Raw genomic sequence first — 14,485 nt, 5'->3', positions numbered from 1 at the left:
CCTTGCCAACAAAGGTCCGTCTAATCAAAGCTATGGTTTTCCCAGTAGTAATGTATGGCTGTGAGAGCTGGACTATAAGGAAGGCTGAGCGCCGAAGAATTGATGCTTTCGAACTGTGGTGCTGGAGAAGACTCTTACGAGTCCCCTGGACTGCAAGGAGGTCTAATCAGTCCATCCTAAAGGAAATCAACCCTGAGTGCTCATTGAAAGGACAGATACTGAAGCTGAAGCTCAAATATTTTGGCCACCTCATGCGAAAACTCTCTGGAAAAGACCCTGACGCTGGGAAAGACTGAAGGCAAAAGGAGAAGGGGACGACAGAGGATGAGATGGCTAGATAGCATCACCAATGCAATGAATATGGACTTGAGCACACTCCGGGAGAGAGCGCAGGACAGGAAGGCCTGGCGTGCTATGGTCCATGGGGTCATGAAGAGTCGGGCACGACTGAACAACAACAACATGTACTAGATATATGCCTCTGAACAAATGCTGTGATTAATGGAATGTCTTTAACTTGAAGTGCTGATAGGATTTAAATTTCCTTTATTGTAAATCAAATTCTTGTCTACATATCCAAGGTATCGTGTGTTATTTTAATTTGCTCCATTGTAAAGAATATACAGCTGATGTAGGAAGTGTGAACCAATCACTAATCAAGGAACCAAAGTAATTCTTTATTTAAAACATTATTCTTTGCCTTTTGCACAGTCCCCAAGATGTCTCACAACTCACTGTTTAAAACAATATCTACATAAGGTAATAGTGCAACCCTGTATGTGTCTACTCAAAAGTAAGCTTACTGCTAGGTAAGTGGGTATAGGATTGCAGCCTAAGACAATTGAAAATACAAGAACCATTAGACAAAGGCAGAAAAAGCTAGAGAAAAATAAATGTTGAGCAGCATAGATTAATATGAAAAGCTATAGGTAGAATTAACAAAAAAACAAACAAACCACCAAACTTATAATAGCTAGAAAATTCACATACTTCCCTTACCATTGGTATGAATATATATAAATATATGTATATATATAAAATTTCATACCAATGGTAAGGGAAGTATGTGAATTTTCTAGCTATTATAAGTTTGGTGGGTGGTTTGTTTTTTGTTAATTCTACTATATAAATATAAATATAAATACATATACACACACATACATACATACACACACACACACACACATATATAAAACAAATTAAAAGTGGAGCTGGCAATTGAGAAAGAATGAAAGGTTACTAAATGCCTGTATCCTCTATGCTATATTTCTTAGCAGTAAGTAAGAAAACAGAAGTAATGGAGGAAGCTAAAAGTAAGAATCAGGTTCTTATGAGGTTGTCTTAAGTCAGTTCACATCACCACAATTAGGTTTGTTGTTTTTAATCAATAAAGTTAGCTTGTTAAAAGTGCCTTTCTTCTTCGTTTAGCCATTCCATCTCCATCTCTCTCTCTCTCTCTCTCTCTTTCTCTGCCCCCCCCCCAGTTTTCTGCTCTAAATTAAAATATTTTTATTTTTACTTAGGAAATAATTCCTTGGTAGATTTGGCTGTCTTGTGATTCTGGCATGCTTTCCATCCTGTTGACATCTTGCTTGCCTGGATCACCTACTTTTTATTATTAAATATTAGAGGTGAGCATTGGTTTCGGCCGAAGCCAAATCAGTTCCATTTGGATTGTTTCTTCTGCTTCTCATGGTGAAGTGGGCTTCTCTACAAAAGTGATCAGAATTGAAGCTGAACTCTGTATGAGGCTTCATTTGCAATTCAGCTTTGCAAAGGCAGACACAGTCTCCAGAATCAGCATCATTTGCTTTTGTTTTTCTAAATGCTGAAGGGAAGAGGGGGAGGGGATGGGCTTGAGTGACTGACAGGTCCACCTTCTAATCATAGGTAGGGATGGCGGAGAATTCCACCACGGATCTCAGTGAGGCCGAATGCCAGTGCATTCAGCCCCCCGAAACCCATGGCAGAATGAAGCCCCCACCCTCCCACCCCACGAAAGGTGCGCAAAACAGAGCATTCCCCTGCTGCCGTTTCCGCTGCTCTGCGAATGGCGGCCGCGTCTGCGGCTGCCATTCGCTTCACCATTTTAGCCATGATAGGCTACGTAAATACTTACATAGCCTATCACGGCTAACGCAGGGATGTCTTTTGCGTCCCTGCAGAGGCAGTGATAGGCCACGTAAATATTTATGTAGCCTATCACGGCAAAAAAAAGGGACGCAAATGGCGGCAGCTACAGCGGCCGCCATTTGTGTCCCTGTGCAGCCCAGCAGCAGCTGGATGTTGCTGCGGGCTGCCCCGGCCGGTGGCTCTGCAGAGTGGAGCTGGCCATCAAAGATTTCGGGGGGAGGGAGGAGCGCCTCCTCCCACACCGCGGATGTACGAAACGAAACAGGTAAGTCATTTCGTACATCCCTAATCATAGGTTACATCTTACCAGGGAATCACCATTCACTGTGCCTTGGGGAGGACAAAGATGGGACCACAAGATGGCAAGTCTTCCAACACTACCAGGCTTCACTATGAAAAAGCCTTAAACTGGGTTTCAATCACAATAACTCCCTATCCTCTGCACCTATGCTTCTGAAACTTTACAGATTTCTTGCCTGGGGACACCCCTGTGATCTGTGCCATTTTCAAACAAATCACCAAAACAAACAAACAAACCCCACAATAGCAACATCAATAGGGGAGGGAAGGGGAAATGAACCTCCCATCTCCTGCCAAATTTGAGGACTCCCCTTCCACATTAACCACTGAAGCTTTACATTTTTTGTACTTAGGGCCACCTCTATGCTGTGTGTTATTTTCAGAAGAATAGTCCAAAAGAAACATAGAAAGGTGAATGTGTGTCCTTTGGGATCCTGTCAAATTGTCAAGGCTGCTCTTGCACCAAAAAGTCCTGTGCCTATTCATCTGAAACTTGGCAGGATTGATCCATTCAGAAGGGGCAACTGTCCCTGCACATTTCATCCAATTCTGTCAAGAAATAAAAAAGCAGTTCCCTTAAAAAAACACAACCCAAATATGAAGGTGTGTAGCACAAGATCCACTTTTTGCACTTTTTTTTTTTACATTTATCACATAGTAGCCCATTCAAATGGGCTACTATTCCTGCAGAGATAATTCATTTTTGATAAACAGAAACAAAGTTATAGCTATTTTTTTATTTCCCATGATAGTCCATGGAAGGCACAAAGCCTTGGATTTCTGATTTTGATTTGGGATTGGTACCTGCGTCAAAGCAGGTGGCTTCTGAATTGGTCCCAGCTGAATCAGACCATTTTCTGAAGTGCCAAAATGGATCCGAGTTGAATTTTGTTGTTGGTGCACACCTCTGTTAAATATCTGAAATGAAATAAGTTAAGGGCTCAATCCTATGGCCGCTAGTCAGTGGCTAGACTGCCATAGGATAGGCTCGGAAGAGGAGTGCGGAGCGGTGAAAACAGGGCATTCTTGGGGGTGTGCCAGAGCAGGAAACTCAGAAATGCCAGTACGACACATCCAACATGTCGTCTGGCCCCTACTTCCCCAGCTCCGACTTCCTGTGGCTAAATCGGCTGTCTAGACGCAAATGCAAGGTGGCTGAAGCGCGGAGGGAATTATCCCCTCCACGCTTCTCCTGCCTTGCATTGGATAGGTGGCCGCCTATCCCGGGAGGATTGCTCCCTAATAATAGCAACAATAATCTCACTTCTGTCACATATGATTCTCCTCTACTTTTTATGTTTTGAAATGTTTAATGGAAATTGTTTTTCATATTTTGTATGTATGAGTTTATATTTTGTATGTTTTAATAATTTTGTTGTAAGTCACCTTGGGTCTTTTTAAAGAGAAAGGCAATTAAGAAATCCCACTTATTCAAGTAATACTACTACTACTACTACTACTAACCACTACCACCTCCACCTCCTCCTCCTCCTGATCTCTGCTCAAGATGCAGTGACATGGTCATCCCAGCTAATTTGTTAGGAGTGCTAGGTATGAAAGATCAAATTCAGATCCAGGAAAGTGTCCCAGAAAAGGCAGATAGGTACCATGTCCCTATCCACTGTGCTTTTGCAAGGAGCCAAAGGATGTATGAGAAATTCAGTTCCATTCATTTTTTATCAGGATTTTACCCAGTTTGTGCCTTCCGGACTGAACATGGAGTCGGATGCAATCTGTGGTTGAAGTCCGTAGATTTCCAAGCTTGCAATGTGATTCACAGAACAAAACAACAACAACAAAAATGCATTCAACAGCATGCATACATATCAAAATGAGTACATTTCAAAAATGTGTAATGAGTACATTTCAAAATCGGCACATTTTAAAATGAGTACATTTCCAAAATGTACACAATTGATGCCTACATTTGGAAAAATATGCATGAAAATAAGCACGTATTTTCATGTGAAAACAAAGCAAAACACAAAACTCGCAATCTGATATGGACTCAGATTTGATTGAGCTTCGAGGTGGAATTTGGAGAACTTTGGTGAACTTGAGTTTTGCTGATTCACACATCCCTAAAAGCCAGTCAACAGCCTCCAATGGAGGACTTTCAGCTATATTGACTAGTGAGGATTGCACTGGACTGAAATGAATGCTCTGCATGAAAAAAGGCATATTATTACATAAATTATAACTGATGGGACAGGCCCAAACACCATCATAATAAGGACTTCTCTTAGAACTAAATTGATTTGAATGGGGTTACCTTTCATGAAATGCATTTGGAAGTGGGTGGAATTGATATTTTAATAAACATTATTAATAGTTTTAGGATTTGCCTCAAATAAGCTACAGATAGCAAATGTATCTTTTGAAGCTTATAGAAAGCTTTCCGTAAAAATGTGCAGTGTTTTCAGTAAAGTGTGTGGAACAAATAAATTGCCAACATCCTTTGGAAAGGACTTTCTTAATACCCTGTTATTTAGATGCCACCCTCAGTTATGGGAAAATAGAATGTCTGCAGAGCACTGACAATGGAAAGCTCTATAAAATGGGAAATGGAGGACTAGAAAAACACACAGATATTGACATATTGTTGGCTTTTGTGCTGTCACCTTGATTTCTCCCCAACAAAATCTGAAAGCTTGTCTAGCATGTGAATGAAATGTCTGGATGCTATTTCACCAAGAGTCATGCTTTCAGCCTTTTACAGGCATTACCAACAGTTAATAATTTCTAATTAAGGTTTCTGTAGCAATTAAATTGTTGACTTACTTTCAAATATTAAAACATGATCCCCATTTCCCCTTTTCATGTGACTGACATAAATTTGGAGCATAGCAATATGGCTGGGATATCGAAGTGGAATACTGTAGAAGCAGCAAGACCGTTAGTAGTTTACAAAATGCCTCACAGCGCAATCTTAAATTACAGCAGAGGGCTTTCAAGCAATCAAAATAACTCTTGCTGAAAATAAGCAAGTGCTAGTTTTCTTCAAAGCTATCTCATGGCAGATTCTTCTATTTTTCTAGAGTCAACTGTAATTGTTGGTCTTGATTTGGCATTTACCCTACATGTAAATGATATAAGAATTTGTCCTCTGAAGTGTTGTGAATGCTTCTTAAAATTTGGTGGATTTTTCTTTCTTTTTTTTTCCCTACAAATTAGAGACTTTTGATGTTGTAACACAAGACCAAACTGTATATGGTGGAGCCATCTGTGAACTTAACCAGTAGATTAGCCAAATTCCAATCATTAAATCCTACCCCACAAGTAAACAGCTACTGCAGACTGTCACTGGCTGCCTTTGACTCTGACCTTGAAGAGATCTGACAGAAAGTCTAAAATAAGCTACAGCTATGAAAAGCACATTCTCTGTGGACTCATTTTCTCAAGGGGACAAGACAAGTTAGTCAGTTTTGGTTTCTCTCTCTTTCTCATTTTTCCAATCTTGTGTTAATTTCATCCAAAACTTTGAGAATTTTTGCAGTCATAAATTTGGTTCTTTCCAAACTTCAAGTGTGGTTTTAAAAGGCTTGCATGATAAATTTGTATGCATTTTTGTATGCATCTCTCCTAATAGATGCATTTTTGTACTCAATTTAGCTTACGCATATTTTTGCAAGCCATTTTTAATATAATGCTTTTTAGTGTTATTTTCATGAATGTACACATTTTTGTGTGCATGGTTCCCTAATTTAAACATTTTTGTATGCATATTTTGATTGGAGAATTCCACTGGAAACCTCTGAAAAAAGTGAATTTTGAAGGATAAGTGAGTTTCAGTTCATATATTAGTTTGAAAGTGCAGAATTAGGTAAGTTAGCATTACAGTGCAAACTGAATGAATCTCATCAACATCCCTGGGGGACAAACTTTCTCATAAAATTATTTTCTGTTAGAGTTTCTGAGATTTTCTTTTTCTGGCTCTCCCTGAACTGTTGGAGAATTCTGCCACCCACAGAGTATATTTTAGGCAATCTGCCCCCGCCCCCAATTTTACCAGCCAGAAATTAAGCTGGAAAATTTGGGGAGGCCATTTTCACTCAGCTGTAGATGACAGAGTCACAGAAGCTCAAATCCTCCATATTTCTGCCAGTATATTGATGGAGGACTTCAAGTGGGTGGTAGATTCTCACCAGGGCATAAAGACTTAAAAGGAAGATTTTACCATTGAGGCTTACAGAAAAGTAAAATATGAACAGTATGAAGTGACTTTGTCAGTGTTCTTTAAGGCTGCAATCCTAAACACATTTACAAGGGAGTAAGCCCCATTAAACACAATGGGACTTCCTGAGAGCAATCCCATGGCCCCTAGACAGCGTCTGCGTGGCCATAGGATAGTTCAGATTCCTGGATCCGAGGTCAGAGTCAGCGCTGCAGTCTTGGACCCAGTAGTCCAAGCTCCCCTCCTCTTCCCCCTCCCTCTTTCTGCGGGTGCGGAGAGAACGACACCAGCTGCCTTTTCAAAGTCGCAAAGGTGACTTTGGAAGGAAGGAAAAGGGGGCATGCTGCTGCGTAAGGTACCCTGGCTAGGGTGGCCTCCTCAGCCTCCTTCCCTCCCCCTCCCTGATGCCTCAGCTAAATGGGCAAAAAACTCCATTATAGTACTAGAGGAGTGCGGAAGCGAAGATCGCATCTGCCTCACCTCCTGCTCTGCATTGGATGGCTGTAAGCTTCTGAGTTTGGAGGCTTACAGCCATTCCCACAGGATTGTGCCCTAAGCATGCAAAGGATTACACTTTGCATGTACAAAGTGTAACACAGTTGGAATCATAAAATACATGGATGAGTATTGTCATTGTGAAGAAAATTTGTGCACATCTCCTAATAATAGTCATACTTAAATCTACGATGGATATAAATGTCACAACTGGGAGATGAGCAGGAATTTGTAAAGGGCACCCAAAAGGTTTGCATTTGCTCATTAGTTCAACACTACAAATTACTGCTGTTGCTTTTTAAGGATTTATTCTGCACTGGGAGCTAATGATTTGGAGGAGGTGTTTTCCTGAATGGGAAATCTACCTGTGGGGTGAGGTGACATCTGAGACTGCCGGGGGGGGGGGGGCAGAAACGAAGACAGTAGTACTATGCTCATTAGCCTGGCTGATTTTTTTAAAAGAAATTCTCCTCCATGGAGTGGGGAGCAGAAAAAGCTATGTCAGCTTCTCTACTCTGGTGGAGGGGCTTGTTTACCCTATCCTAACTCCACTAGTCAGCAGATCTGGGGGTTAGGATTGCTCTCTAAATAAATAAATGCTGCAATACTGTCTTTTCTGTTGTTACTTTGGAATATCCTCCTATGGGGGGGATTTGCTTTCCCCAGGACTGCTACCCGCCTATGGAGGAACTACTCCTTCACTGAGCAGGAACTACTCCCACCTATGGAGTTTCTTATTTATAGCAAATGCTTACATTTCAGGGCCTAAGGAACTCTCTTCCACTATAACTCAGAGTTTGACAAGGTGACCCTTTTCTACTGTCACCAATTCTGTTAGAATACTTTAAAACTTCCTAGTAGGTTGGTATAAGAGGTTTAGGTGTGAGATGGGCACCAACGCTAGAGACAAGATGAACTATTAAACAAGTAATTTATTAAAGGGATATTTTGTGCATAAGGGATTACTGATATTTACTTCGTAATCCAGCTTCTGGGTACAGTCTTCCTCTGACACCAGAGCTCCTCCTGTTGTATTTTTGGCTGCGTGGACAGTTTATCTGTGTTTTTAGCGCCCGCTTGCATAACCGTCTGCTGGCAAGATCCTAGGGCAGCCTCCGGCATAACACAGCCACCTGCTCCCTACTCCTGATCTTCTCCAGCCACGTATGGTTATCCCACAGAGAAACGTCGAGGCCTGAGGTCTTCATTTTCCCTCAGCTTTCTCTTAGTCTTTCTAAAACACCCCACACCAACCAGCAGACCTTCCCCCTCACCCCACAGACTGACTACCTGACTGTAGTCCTAAGTGTCAACTGTCCTACCTTAACTGTCGTTTCACAACCACCCTTTCCCACCTAGATCAAATCTCTGGCCAGCCAGAATTGAATTGATCTGATACAGGTCCCATCTAACAATATTCAAAGTGATTGTCTCTCTCTCTCCCATTTCAGAATAGCACTAAGCAACTACTACACAGGCCCTTGACAGTAACAAAACAAGGACTCAGGCCTACTCAGATACGTTATTGCCTCACACACAAAGTAAATATTACATAATTACAATAGTTATACACAGGACATTTCTTCACACCTCCCCATTTATATTTGTCAGGAACATCCAGCGTTAATTCTTATGCACAAAGTAAAAGCACTTCTGGGAGAGGGGGCAATTGACTGCCACTTAATCAAACATATTAATAAATAAGCATTCCTTCCACAGCCCTGCATTCTGAGCACACCCAAAGGATCATATGAGGCTTCTCTAGCCAGCTGGGACCACATGTTGAGTCACCTGAGGTCAGCTACCTGTTTGACAGCATCATAGAACCAAAATGATGTGCTACAGCTAGTAGTCTTGCCTTCCTTCACATTTTATGGGATAACAAAGGTCACGGCAGCAATTGGGGAAGCTGAACAGGACAATCAGAATTCTACAGTTCAGGTTTTAAAGACGATGTGCGATCAGAATCAGCAAGCAAAAAAAGATGTGTTTATATTTTGTAGGTCGGAGGAGGAAAAAATCACAGGACTTAAAACTGCAAGATGCACAGGAGATGGTTCTCAACAAATTTCATTGTTGTAGAAAGAGCAGTGTTTTTTAAAGGTTTTTTCCCCTTTCCCAGTCTGATTTCTTATCTAAAGGAGCAGACATGATTTAAAAGGTTATCCATATAGGATGGAAGTGGTTTACCGAAACCTAAGAAATACAACCCTCAGCAAAGTACACATAATGAGTTATCCAAGCTTACCAGCCCCTGAATAATAAAGGTGATGTGAATGCTGTAAGCAAGAATACAAATAATTGAAAATGTGCAATGAAACAGGCTGTTCTTGGACCTGATTGATAGCTTGCATCCAGTCCCTGGATTCACAGCATCTGCATGTAAGATTTCATGCTCCATTAATTAATTCTGAGCATGCTGTGTCCCATTTTGTTAGGAAGAATGAAGGATGGGTAAACCCATCTCAGACAAAAAATAAGATAAGAAGCAAGCCAACCATTTTCAAAGCTGGTTAGTCCTGATGGTCTAGGAAATTTGGCAAACTATTTGAAGAGCCTGAAGATGGGCAGAAAAAGACCAAGCTGTTTTAATTTTACATGACACTTTCAGCCATTTTACAAGAAACTAGGATTTACTGCTCAATGTACACTCAAGAGGAAAGTCTAACCAGTCCTGCCTTCTTATGAAATAAATAATAAAATCAATGAACATACTTGCATGATACCCGTTTGTTAAATTCAGAGTTCACATTTTAAGATAGGCACTTACAATATCAGTATATGCCTAAAAATATATACCTAAAAATTCAATGTGTGCAGAAATCCACATTACTTGGGGATAAGTCATACTGTAGCCCTTGAAAATTGTAGCACACAATTTTAGCCTCATTGTACCTTTCTGAAGTGATATAGTGTAACTGTGGCATGGTGTGCAGTCATGCATAGAGTTTAGATATGCTTTCATGCTTAGTGGGAAAATGTGCAAATTGGTAGGAATTATATTTGTGTATGTGTGTGTGTCCAGCTCCCCACCAAACCTCAGATTTTGGGGTTGAAAAGGTTGTGCACCCCTGTTCTAAATTAAGTGTACTAAAAAGATAGGAATAGCCATTATTGATCAAACAGTAATAGAAAATAGAATCTGACATTAAATAATGCAGTGATTTTACCCTGTGTCTACAGACATTCTGAAACAAGAGCTCTAACTGTTGTGAATGTAGCTCAGTGCTGCACTGATTCCAACAGGACCATGTTATGTTCACTAGGCCATTCTGGGTGCCAAAAACTGTCACTCTGATCTGATGCAGTTATTTAGGATAGTAATATTCACTTGTATGAGGGATTTTGGCATCAAATACCTGATATCAGGATGAAAGTTGTAGCATATTATTGCACCAAAACAAATACAAGCATGTTTAGATGCTGCAAAAACAGCTGCTAACACATGGAGTCATGGATGGGAGCATATGTACATACTGAAAATTATATCCACAGAGCTGAAAAAACAATTTGGAGATTTAGTGCAAATAACATTTTAAAGGATAAATGGGGGTGGGGGTAGGGAGATAATAGCGTGCATGAGTGCATAGATCAGCGGCATTTGCCTTTGTAAAAATGTTCATATTAAACCCCAACCTATTTTGTAAACTTGGAGGTAGCATCTGAAGTCTATTCTCAATGCCAAAATCTGACCCCCTTTTTATGATACTCAACAACCAAATAATACAATCAAGCTCCTAATCAAGGAAGCAATCAGAAGCTCTAAATATAGACAGTTACATAAAACAAATAATCAAGAGAGCTTTTTATAATCACACTTTAAAACACAGTGAATGGGAAGTCATTGGATGGGAACTGAGAAAAACTGTGAAGGTTGCAGACAGTCAATCATAAGCACATTATTTGGTGACATTAACTATGGCAGAGTTAAGATCAGACAAGCTGTACTTTTACAACAAATTGCAGCATAAATGGGAGCTAAGACAGAGGTAGAAACCTAATACTTATTTTTGGTAGACTTCCTGTTAGGTACTACACTAGTTTTATATTGAAATTATCATAATATATACTAGTTGCAATCTCGATTCTCTGAGTACTAGTCCTTAAGTACCCAAAATGGCCCCACAAGCATCAGCATGCTCAAGGGAACTCCAGGCCCCAACTCCTCTCCTTATCTCCAATTAGGAGCTGTTCAGAGGTAAGAGCTTTTCCTGGCCCAGAGAAGGGTGGGAACTGGGGGAGGAAGCTGCTGAGTGATTCAGTCCTTCTTACTTCTGAGGCTTGTTTTGCTTACTTCTGAGTAGAGATGTTGCTTGTGCTTATTTCTAGGTAGATATGGAGATGATTGCTATTTGGGATGCTGCTTGAAGGGCTGCTGAATGATTCAGTCCTGCTTACTTATGAGTAGAAAAAGGTTCCCCACCCTGCTATATACATAGAAGAAACTATGTATCCTGCTAGTAGCAGCATGTGTATGTGTGTGTGTATGCATCTGCATGGCCCCACAGTGGATTCTGGATGTGGCCCTCAGGACCAAAAAAGTTGTGTACTCATGCTCTTGTGTGTGTGTCTTCAGGGTTGCAGTCTAAGGACAAAACAGGATGTGATGTTAAATGTATCTTTGCATTTAAGTTGCACATTAAAAAAATATCAGCCTTGTTGGCAGTGATTGGCACCCATGGGAGCTTCCCTCACAAGGCACATAGTAGCTTCAGAGAAGCAGTCTTCATCAGGACTGTACAGCAGAGGAAAACTCCCCCTCTCCACCTGCTGTGATTCTGACACTTATCAGCCCCACCCCCATCAATGGCTGCTATTTGCATTTTTAAAATATACTTTAAATGCTAAGAGATATTTCGGCTGCAATCCTATACCTACTTCCCTAGGAGTAAGCCCCACTGAACTCAGTGGGACTTACATCTGAGTAGATGCTTATGACTGTACAGTCATTGTCACATCTAGTTTGCCCATAACAATGGTAGTGCAAGGTGCCATCCAATGCAGAGTTACATATGAAATTAGGAGAATTTAAATCCCAGAATGCAAGGAAATGAAACATTGTGCACTACTTGCCCTCAGCAACCAGCAAACTAATAATTTTAAAGGATACAGTATTTTGCTATTGTCAGCTTTTGAGGTCTGTGCAGAAATAAGCCTATGTCACTGTTAAGTAAAGTCTTCTTCAGTAGCTTAATGTCTAAATGAATTAAGCTTGAAACACTGAAAACACATCATTTATACTTGCTGTAAGCAAAAGAGTAGCTCTGATAATGTCAACTCTTGTTAATTTATTTTATTTACTGCTTCTAATACTACACAATCCTTTCCCTGGGTAGTTTGTTACGGTAAACTGAAGAGCATGTTCTGACCAATGCAGCCGTGGGTATTGAGCAAAATCTGGGGCAGGATACAACAAATGTGATCCATATTTAACTCCCATTGATTTTTGTGGGAAAGAGTTAAACACTTACTTAATTCTTCTACTGACACTTACAGGGCCAATGTGGTTACTCAGAGGTAAGCTCCATTGGACTCAATGGGATTTACTCTCAAGTTAGTGAGTACATCATTGCAATTTTAAAAGTGTATAATGTGGCTGGATCATGGCCCAGATTTTGTTCACTATCTATAGTAGCTGAATTGTGTCCTTGAAAAGACAAGAGAAGCGATTCCAGCACTATATTTCACTACTTTTTTCTCCTTTGGAATGATACTGTATTTTATTAATCATTGCTAGCCACTGTGAGTGGTGCATAAGTACCAGAAGGGTGAGGTATAAAATGTTTAAATAAATACATACAATATATTCTGTCACATTTCCACTACAGGGGTTCTGAGAAAGCAAATGAGTACATATAGATGTTGAGACAATTTGAACTTAAAAGAGCTGTATTTGTATTTATAAGGAAGTTAGACTGACAAACTGGCTTAGAACTGGAGGATATCTTTTTTTTTTTTTTTGTATCCAGCTCAAACTTTGCTCTGCGAAAATGTAGCCACCGCCACAGCTTTGTCATTAGCTTGCTGTAGATTGTCAATAGTACAAGACTCCGGCAGTAATCGACACACCATCAGATGCGCTGGGTCTGGGGTACACAGAAGGAGCCCTGAAGATTGTTGAAATAATAATACAATCGGGTGTACCCTGGAAACAGTGAATTGCACCGGCTAATCCTTCTAACACCAGATCAAACCACAGCTAAGCGGAAGGATATCTAATAATAACTATGGTGTATTTCGGGGTAATGACACAGCCCATTTCAAAGCAGAACTGACCCAACCACAAGGGGATAACAGCCACTTCCCCCCACCCCCAGAACCCCCTAAGCTAGCCTGCTGTCCTCGGGTGAGGTTGAGGATGCTGTCCCGTCATCAGGATTGAAATAAGATTCCAGTGCCAGTCTGGTCAGATTCTCTACAGGGAATGGGATGTGGGTGGGCCATCTTGTCCTTTGCCTTAGGCAGCAAAATGTTTTAGGCCAGCCCTGTTTAAAAACAAAGACACGCACATGCAAGCAGCTAGATTCATAGCTGAAGTCGTCTGTTACGTCATGAAACATAGGTAACAACTAAAGAGAGTATATTTTATGCAGATTCATTGAGACTGGACAATTCTGCTATATCCCTTCCAGTTTAGGATTAGAGTTAAAGCTCATTTAAAATGAGGTCGTATTCCTGGTCATCTTAGTAAGTAGCCTTTGAGGAACCCATTCTCAATGAACCTTTCTCGATGCTTTTCAAATCCAACTATAATGTTAGACTTCACAGTACCTGCTGGCAAGAAATGCTATGGTAAACAAACCTCCTTCCATTTATTTGCTTGAAATCTGCTGCCACTTAATTTTATCCTTGCTTTTGTACTTTGGAGAAGAGGGAGTAATCTTTCTTTATTAACAATCCTCAATCCTTTCTTTTCATGTAGACTTAGATCACACCCCAATTTAAGGTACAGTCACTAGAGACCTATAGGCAGTCACAGGAGCAGGTTCAAAAAAGGACAGTGGAAGCAGCCACCCTCTTTCTGGTTCCATGGTGATGAATCCATGCACTCAACCACTGAAAATGGGGAGAATGTGAGCAAGTGAGATATAGAACTTATGACAGGCAAGGCCTCTCCCAGTTGCAATTAATAGCCTCCCATCCAACAGAGGGAGCTACAGCAAAGAGTCATCTGACTTTCACAAGAAGGAACTGAACATGCAGCTCAAGGTTATGGAATTGAGGGAGGAATCTGAGCAGCAGGCAACCCAACAGGTCATCTATAACATCCTTTTAAAGATCCTAAATCCTATTAAAAAATGAATGAAAAAATTAAAAACAATTGGACGTACACCCAGGTAGAATTGCATAGAGTTTCAGCCTAACAGTGCAATCCTATACATG

Source organism: Heloderma suspectum, chromosome 2, assembly GCF_057233095.1.
Source record: "Heloderma suspectum isolate Gila_16-S chromosome 2, 16-S_ref, whole genome shotgun sequence".
NCBI lineage: Eukaryota > Metazoa > Chordata > Lepidosauria > Squamata > Helodermatidae > Heloderma > Heloderma suspectum.
Note: the sequence above shows the minus strand (reverse complement) of the source record.